We start from the raw sequence: 9,223 nt of genomic DNA on the forward strand, positions 1-9,223 counted from the left end.
AACTGAGAATTATCAACAAGTTTGGACACTGTACCTTTCCATTCTTAGTGGGTTCCTGGTGCTAAGATACTCCAACATCAACTGGGAATAAATTCTGAAAACTTCACCCTAAGAAAGCATTAGAAATCAGTTTTATGTTTAGATTTACACTGGAATCTACTTGTGGATGATGATGATGATGATGATGATGATGATGATGAATATAGTATATTAGAAAGAGCACCATCTTATATTTCCATCAATTATCAACTTACAATGCACTTTGACATGCATTAATTATTTTATCTTTTTGGTATCCCTATGAACTACTGGAAACTGCTTGTGTAATTCTCTCTTCATGAAGCAGAAAACAAAATCCTCTGATGTAGTAAATGTAATGTGTATGAATACACTCAAAATGCATGAAACTTCTTTTTTGAACTCCTGCTTCTTTTGTCTTTACATACGCTACATACACATTCCAGTGGAAGGTGTCACAATCTGTTAAAATAAGCTTGTAATCAAGAGTTTTCACTATGTAATGTGAGACACGGCAGGTTAAGTGTATCGTATTGTTTATCACATTGATTCTATTTTTAGTGTGCTAAATCCTTTAATATTTGACAGTCTTTTAAAAAATCACTTTAATACCTGATGCCATTTAGTTATCTGCATATGTTCATTAAAAAAGTTGAACATTTCCTGTAATATTTCTGAAGCTTTTTCTTTCCTGCAGAAAATAATTTTAAATAAAGTATTTAATTTAAATTAATTGGGATGCCTGGGTGGCTCAGCAGTTGAGCATCTGCCTTTGGCTCAGGGTGTGATTCCGGTCCTGGGATCGAGTCCTGTGTCAGGGTCCTGGGATCGAGTCCTGCATCAGGCTCCTGGCATGGAGCCTGTTTCTCCTCCCTCTGCCTGTGTCTCTGCCTCTCTCTCTCTGTCTCCCATGAATAAATAAATAAAGAAATCTTTAACAAAAAAAATTTTTAAATAACTTAAATTAATTAATTGATTAATTTTTTGCTTCAAGTTTTTATTTAAATTCCAGTAAGTTTACAGGTAGTGTAATATTAGTTTCAGGAGTAGAATTTAGTGATTCATCACTTACATATAATACCCAGTGATCATCACAACAAGTGGCCTTCTCAGTACCCATTACCTACTAGCCCATCTCCCACCCACCTCTGCTCCAACAACCCTCAGTTTGTTCTCTATAAAGAGACTGTTTTATGGTTTGCCTCTCTCTCTCTCTTTTTCCGCTATTTTCATCTGTTTGTAAGAAAACATTTTAACAAAAATAATTCTTACTCATTTTTCTCAAAAAATGTAAGAATTAGAACTTCTTAATATCATTCATACATCAGTGTATTTTAAGAAAGCTATCATAATCTGCATATTTCAAAAAGTTAAATGAAAATGACAAATTAGATAAGAAAACCTCCTTTTAGGGTGGCTGGGTGGCTCACTTGGTAGAACAGTGGACTTATGATTTCAGCTTAGGTTCTATCTCAGGTCATGGGGTCAAGCCTCAGGTTGGGCTTGGAGTTCAACAGGGAGTCCTCTTGTCCCTCTCCCTGCCCCTCCCCCCATTTGTGCACTTTCTTTCTCTAAAATTAAAAAAAAAAGATCTGGGAAAAAATAAAACTGCTTATCATTTTCAAAAGTAAACTTACAATTAAATTATAGATGATAATTCTATTTGAAAGAACTTCCCTGTATATCTCAAAATGCCTTTTTAAAGATATATTTTTTTTTCAAATTTTTATTCATTTATGATAGTTACAGAGATTGAGAGAGAGAGGCCAGAGACACAGGCAGAGGGAGAAGCAGGCTCCATGCACCGGGAGCCCGATGTGGGATTCGATCCCGGGTCTCCAGGATCGCGCCCTGGGCCAAAGGCAGGCACCAAACCGCTGCGCCACCCAGGGATCCCTAAAGATATTTTAAAAATTAGTTGAGCCTACTTATCTGGATGGAAGAAATATCAGTGGAAGTATAAATGATCATCTTTATATCTGCGAAATTGCTATTGAACATTTTTTTCTTCTACTTAAATTATATTCCTTACTCGTTTAGGAGATCTCAGTTACAAATGAAAATTGAGGTGGTATGAAAGGATATAATCTATATTGAGTTATTTAATCAACTGAAGCAAATGCACATTTTATATAAATGTACCTTATCGAACCAGTTCTCTATATAAGCGATTCTGTGGAAAATATTAGTTTTAAATCATTATGTATCATAGTATCAAAAATAGAATGATAAGCATAGTTTACTGTAATCACAACTCAGAGGTGAATCTTAAAGGAACATAAAAAACTTATGAAATAAATTATTAGGGGTCTTCAGGATTATAATAATGCAATAATCTGAAATAACTTGGTAATGTTTAATATCGATATTCTAGGCGCGGATATTGTCCATGAATTAAAGCACTTTACTGTACTGTGCCACTTTTCAAGTGTAAATATTGATATTAAATGGCATGACTTTACCTTATGACATTTTAATCCCCTCTTTAAAGAAAAAAAGATTTATTTATTCATGAGAAACACAGAGAGAGAGAGAGAGAGAGGCAGAGACACAGGCAGAAGGAGAAGCAAGATCCCTGTAGGAAGCCTGATGATGTGGGACTTGATCCTGGATCCTAGGATCACACCCTGAGCCGAAGGCAGAAGCTCAACCGCTGAGCCACCCAGGCATCCGTTAATCCCATTTTCTGATGAAAAAGTTGTCATAAAAATATAATGAAGGAATAGAATTCCAATATTGCAAATGCTGCATAAATGTCTTTTATGTTGACTGGCTTTCCATGCCTTATGATATCTATTATCTATAATATATTTTTTGTTAATATAACTTAAGCTTAACTAAACTCTAGAACTATAGTATTAAAGGAAAATTTAAGTATATTCACAATATTAAAAATATGTACAACAAACATTTTCAGTGATTACATATTTAAAAAAAAATAAAAAAGGTAAAGGACATAAGGGTTTATGAATCTACTATTACTAGCCAGGCACTTGTCTAAAACTTTACATATTTCTCACTTGATATTTTGATCAACTCTATGAAATAAATATTGCTATTTCTACTTTATGTACTCAAAATCACAGTCTTTGGGATAAGTAACGGCATGCCCAAAGATATAAGGAAGTAAAGAAGAAAAAATACAAACATGTATCTGACTAATTTATCATGTTGTTCCTCACCAACTACTCAATAAATACAAGCCTCTGGGCACATTTAAAACATCTACTTATTTAGGTGCTCTGAGAAGCTAAGCAATTAGCCATTTATTGATCAAAAGACACATAGTTGAAAATAAAATCTTTTAGTTTATATAAAACATATTTTCCACAAATATGACCAAATTAGCAAATTTTCAGTTCATTCTAATTTATTTATATTTGTTTAATTAAAATAATATGTTCTAGAATAGTTTTGTTTATTTGAATTCTTTGAAACTTAAATGTTTTGGCTTAGCAAGGCAGCTTACCTCAGTTTTCGTTACAATATTATATTCTAGGAATCTGAAATTTTTGCCATGTCAAATTCCATATGCCTTCTATCAGCATGATATGTGAAATTACAGAGATGACATTAAAGTTGTACTATGATGACATTTTTTTCTGTTTAAATGTGCAGCATTTTATTTTCAGAGGGGATTTATTTTCCATTTCTCTTAGCATTCTCTTTTGGAAGGCAATTTATCATGTTTGATCTACATTGTTCATTATTTAAGATTTTTGCTGATATTGTTTTGACACCTAATGCAAGAATCTTACAAAACTGAAAACATTTTTTCTGTGTCTCATATTCTAATTTAATCTCATGTTGTCATATTTCATTTTGCATAGAGGAGTTTTCACTGGTGGCTTTAAATATAACAGAGTTGAAAGTGAAAACATTTTAAAATTGGTTTATCTTTTATTATTATACCAATCTCATCCTTTTGAGTGTTGAAATCATACACATCCAGACTCTAATTAAACGTATTTCTAATACATTGCACCCAGGGTGTATATGCATTTTAAGGCACAAAATAAAACGTTGTATTGTTACTATACAAAGAAATTTAGTTTAATAGAAAATGTGTTTTCATCATCAGGAACCTAATTATTTATTTATGCATGAAAAGAAAGCTACAGAGATCAATACAGGTACGTTGTTGCTAAATAAAGCCTTAATTTTAGAAATCTAGTACAAAGTAGGAGAACTGGGATTTACTCTATATAAGAAATCTATCACCCTTGCCTTCATAATTTAGATTTCTGTGACTTTTTAGTCACTGAATTTGATACATGCTCTATTGAGTTGAGAAGTTCAAGAAGTAGTAAATTTCTAACATATTCTCCACATCATTTTTGACTGTTAAGAATTAAGGCATAAATTGCATATAGTAAAAGCACAGATATTAAGTATTGTATTGTACACAAATGTGTATACTCTTATAACTCACACCCCTATAAAAATACAGAATATTAATCATCAGTCTGTTTTTTCCCAAATCGTGATAAACTCTTACAATATAGTCTTAATTAGACCTTCATCTGGTGGAAATACCATTAGAAACAATGTTAGAAGATAGTAATTGACAAAATTGTGTAATATTAACTCTGTAAAACATTATTTTCTTCTCTTATGCGTTGTCTCTCACTTAAGAAGTGATGTAACACCTCGAAATGCAACTAACATTCTGTAAAATTTGTTTTAGTTTAAATATGTCCTAATTAATTAATGGGAGATGAAGCTCACACTTTCTTTTCTTTTTTGAATATATGATTCGATGTTTGTACAGTTATATCATTTGGATTTCAGGATCATTTTCTGTGATATAGCCTGAATTATTTTTCAGACCAGTGTTGGAGAATAGTATTGATTTTTGCTTATCTTACAATGGACTATTTTATTAAGCATCCTTAATAGATCTGAATAGTGGACATTTTTTGTTTTTGTTTATCTTGCCTGATGATCCTGTTTTAAGCAAATAATACTTAAAACACAATCACAACTAAAAATGATTTTTAAAGATTTTGTTTACTTATTTGAGAGAGAGAGAGCATGAGTGGGGGGAGGAGCAGAGGAAGAGGGACAGCTGACTTTGCACTGAGGACCCTAAGACCATGACATGACCTGAGCCAAAATCCAGAGTCGGCCACTTAACCAACTTAAACACCCAAGAGCCCTACAACTACAATTTTTTAAATTATTTATTTATTTATTTATTTATTTATTTATTTATTTATTTGACGGAGAGAGCATGAGGGGGCAGAGAGGGACAAGCAGGCTTCATACTCAGTGGAGAAGTTTAAGGCAGTCCTTCATAAATATGTCAACTCTCACAACCTCAAGTCTGCCTCCTGTGGGAGCTATTTTGTGACCTTACTGGACAAGTTGATCCACTGAGTAGCTGCACCTTCTCTACCAAGGTTGTTTCAGGCAGAGGAGCCTATAAATATCCTGTGTTGTGATGTGTCTTCAGACAACCAGTGTCTGGTCACGGCTCCAAAAACAGTGCCAGGTTGACCAGCTCTTGTACTGAAGTGTTCCTGATGGTGAAGACCCAGAGGAGGCCAGCAGGCTGAGAGGATGACAATCTCCATGCCCTGATACCTCCACCTTACCCTCAATGGCCGGTCATTTGTCCATTCCCTCTTCCCAGTACGTCTTTCTTTCTTTCTTTCTTTTCTTTCTTTCTTTCTTTCTTTCTTTCTTTCTTTCTTTCTTTCTTTCTTTCTTTCTTTCTTTCTTTCTTCTTCTTTCTTTCTTTCTTTCTCTTTCTTCCTTCCTTCCTTCCTTCCTTCCTTCCTTCCTTCCTTCCTTCCTTTCTTTCTTTCTTTCTTCCTTCTTTCTTTCTTCCTTCTTTCTTTCTCTTTCTTTCTTTCTTTCTTTCTTTCTTTCTTTCTTTCTTCTTTCTTCTTTCTTTCTTTCTTTCTTTTTTCTTTCTTTCTTCTTTCTTTCTTTCTTTCTTTCTTTCTTTCTTTCTTTCTTTCTTTCTTCTTTCTCTTTCTTTCTTTTTCTTTATCTTTCTCTTTCTTTCTTTCTTTCTTTCTTTCTTTCTTTCTTTCTTTCTTTTCTTTCTTTTTTTTCTTCTTTCTTTCTTTCTTTCTTTCTTTCTTTCTTTCTTTCTTTCTTCCTAAAAAGATGCATTCCTTAGTTGACAAGCAAAAACATAAATGTCCTAATTTTCTTTCTTTTTTTTAATTGAAGTTTGATTTGCCAACATATAGTATTACACCCAGTACTCATTTCATCAAGTGCCCTCCTCAGTGCTTGTTACCCAGTTTAAATGTCCTAATTTTCATGACTCCCTCCCTACTTTCCTTACTCTGTCTTAGACTTTAAATGCCTATCTTCGAGCAACAGACAGCAAGAGACAAAGCCACAAATCAAACTAAGATACAGTAGGGCAGTGTTTTTCTGAGAAGGTCAAAGTATCAAGTATGCTCTCACAGAATAAAAGAGCTATTTGATGGGAGTAGTTGAGAGTTGTTGGTAATGCCTTCATCTCCCTTTGGGGCATTACCTGCTGATATTTCAATTTAGTGTCAGTCAACATTCTTTACTGATTTAAAGACTATGAGTGGAGCATTGTACAAGATTTATTCATTTTTCTTTCATTCTTTCATCTCTCAAGTTTTCAGTTATCTACTATGCACCAGTCATATTCTAATGTCTGAGCTCATCTCTGTTATACATCTTTGAGAGGCTTGCAATGTAGAAGTGTGGGAATATTGTCAGCAAATGCAGCATGGGCTACATTTCAGATCTAGACAGAGATGTGCAGTGGAGCGGCACGTGGAGAACTCAGTCAGGCAGTACCAGGCAATCCTTAGAAAGAGAAATACTGGTTAATTATTAAAGAATGACTAAGAATTCATCAGAGGAAGAAAAGGAAGGACAATATCTCTGCTTCTCTGCTTTTTAAAGATGTGAAGAACTCCAATTTTTGTATTCCTTATCTTAGAAAACTAATTTAATTAAATAAATGACATGGTAAAATAAGATAAATCATCTTTCTTAACCAAGTTTTGCTGAATATCCATGTCATATTCTTTTTGGAATAAAAGCTATCACATGATTATACTGGGTTTTATGAGCCCTTGTCAGATAAATCTTTATTCTGATGAAGTGTTAGAGAATATCCTTTCATTTTTCTCTTTCCCTGGATCCCTGAATATAAAGCACATTAAAGGCTCAACTGATAAACTAGAAATACTGATGAGCATTATCAAGTTATCACCTGCAAATGTTTTCCTTTAAATCCCAGTGGAATTTAGCAATTTTATTATACTCGTGTACCAAAAAAATCTTACAGTGTTCTCTTTTAATATTCTCATTGGCGTAATTTATATTTTCCTTCTATTTTCCAACTTTTCTCATAAACACGAACATTTCATACATTCGATTGTTTATTTGCACTCCTATATCTATACTTTATCATGTAGTACAATTAATTCATTCACACAATCATTTTATTGCCTTTTACTGTTTTCCTCATACTTATAGTTTTGGCCCTGTAAAACGTAAGAATAATACAAAGAACACTCAGAACCCATTTACCCCAGATACTATAGCATACTTATCTATGCTATATGCCTATAGCATTCTTATATAGCATACCTATATAGCATACTATAGCATACTGGAATCTGCTACGCTCACTGAGGATGAAATATGCGTCCTACTAACTGCAGTGGTGAAAGACTATGTGCAGATGAAGGCTCGTGAGCTGCAGCAGAGGCAGGAGACTGAGGGCTCCAGCCTCACTGCCCAGAAGAGCTCCTGCAAGGATGACCCCTGTGTGACCAACCGTCTGGAAGGCTGGCTGGCCAGAGCTGAGCGCATGGTGAAAAATACCTTCATGCCCACCCATGTGGACCCTGAAGACTTCGGGCACTAGCACAAGGAGCTTGCGGCCTGAGCAGTGACATGACCCCAGGAAGAAGGTCACCATGAAGCGAACTCTACTTCTCTTAACTTACAATGAAAACAACTTATAGGATGCAGAGCATGGAAGACACATACATATGCATGCTTACTATTAAAACACTGTGTCTTGTCTGAAATAAAGTAAAACTAAATAAATAGAGAATAAAATCATTGCAATTGCCTAGTGTGAAAAATATATATATACTTATATATTATACTATACTATTATAGTATAGATACTATTGGCATCTTATCCTCCCTCACTCCTTCCTACTCCTCTCTTTTTTTTCTCTCTTTTCTTCTGTCTCTTCTCTCCTTCTCCTTCTTCCTTTCACCGTATAGACATAGAAAGAGTTGTGGAAATGGAATATATATTCTAAGTATGATGTTTTGTTATGTCTATGTACTGAATGCAGTGCATACATTAAAAACAAAGGAACTTTCTCATTTTATTCTGGTGTACAACTTCATCAGGAAACCAACATCCCAGATCTCATTTAAATTACACTAGTTGTCCCAACAAAAACTCTTTCCCCCTCTGTGCTAAGGTCGTATTCGAAAGGAACATTATGTTTAGTTGTCATATCTCAAAAATTTACTTATTTCTGGACTATTTCTCCCTTACTTTCCATGCTCTTGGAATACATAGTGGAAAAGAACAGTGTCATTGAAAACTGACCCCCATACTTCTGAACCAAAACAGAGTTCAGGATATAGAGGAACATAACTATTGCTTTGCTGGGCAAAGGAGGCTGCAGCAGGTTATGGCTTTTAAAAACTGCAAGTCCTCCCAGAGGAATGGGCTGGAGGGATTGTATAGGGAAATATAAGGTAGATCTAGCTGATTTGGCCAGAAATTTTGTACATGTTCCCAGTCTTGTTTGTCAGGTCCTTGGGTTGGTACTGGGTTCCTAAGAAGGGAGGAGGGGAGGTTTGCAGAGGAGAGGAAAAAGGTTACTTAGTTTAAAATCCGGCTTTGTGGAGGCATCAGTGCAGCCATTTTGAATTTTGTTCAACTTTACCCTTTTCAGTGGTTTTAGTAGGGCTAAAAAAGCCCTGCCTATATCAAGGTTATACTACAGTTAAGGAAAAGAAAGCCTTCAATATAACTAAGTAAATTGTGCAGTATATTAGGTCTTTGTAAGGAAGGGAAGGAAGGAAGGAAGGAAGGAAGGAAGGAAGGAAGGAAGGAAGGTAGAAAGAAAGAAAGAAAGAAAGAAAGAAAGAAAGAAAGAGAAAGAAAGAAAGAAGAAAGAAAGAAAAGAAAAGAAAGAAAGAAAGGAAAGAAAGAAAGAAAGAA

The 9,223-nt window shown here is 34.4% G+C and overlaps 1 pseudogene; it reads left to right on the plus strand.

The window, feature by feature from the left end:
- The first annotated feature begins 6,742 nt into the window (after positions 1–6,742).
- Positions 6,743–7,894, plus strand: LOC140608256 (calcitonin receptor-stimulating peptide 2 pseudogene; annotated as a pseudogene).
- Positions 7,895–9,223: the final 1,329 nt, after the last annotated feature.

Source organism: Canis lupus, chromosome 17, assembly GCF_048164855.1.
Source record: "Canis lupus baileyi chromosome 17, mCanLup2.hap1, whole genome shotgun sequence".
NCBI lineage: Eukaryota > Metazoa > Chordata > Mammalia > Carnivora > Canidae > Canis > Canis lupus.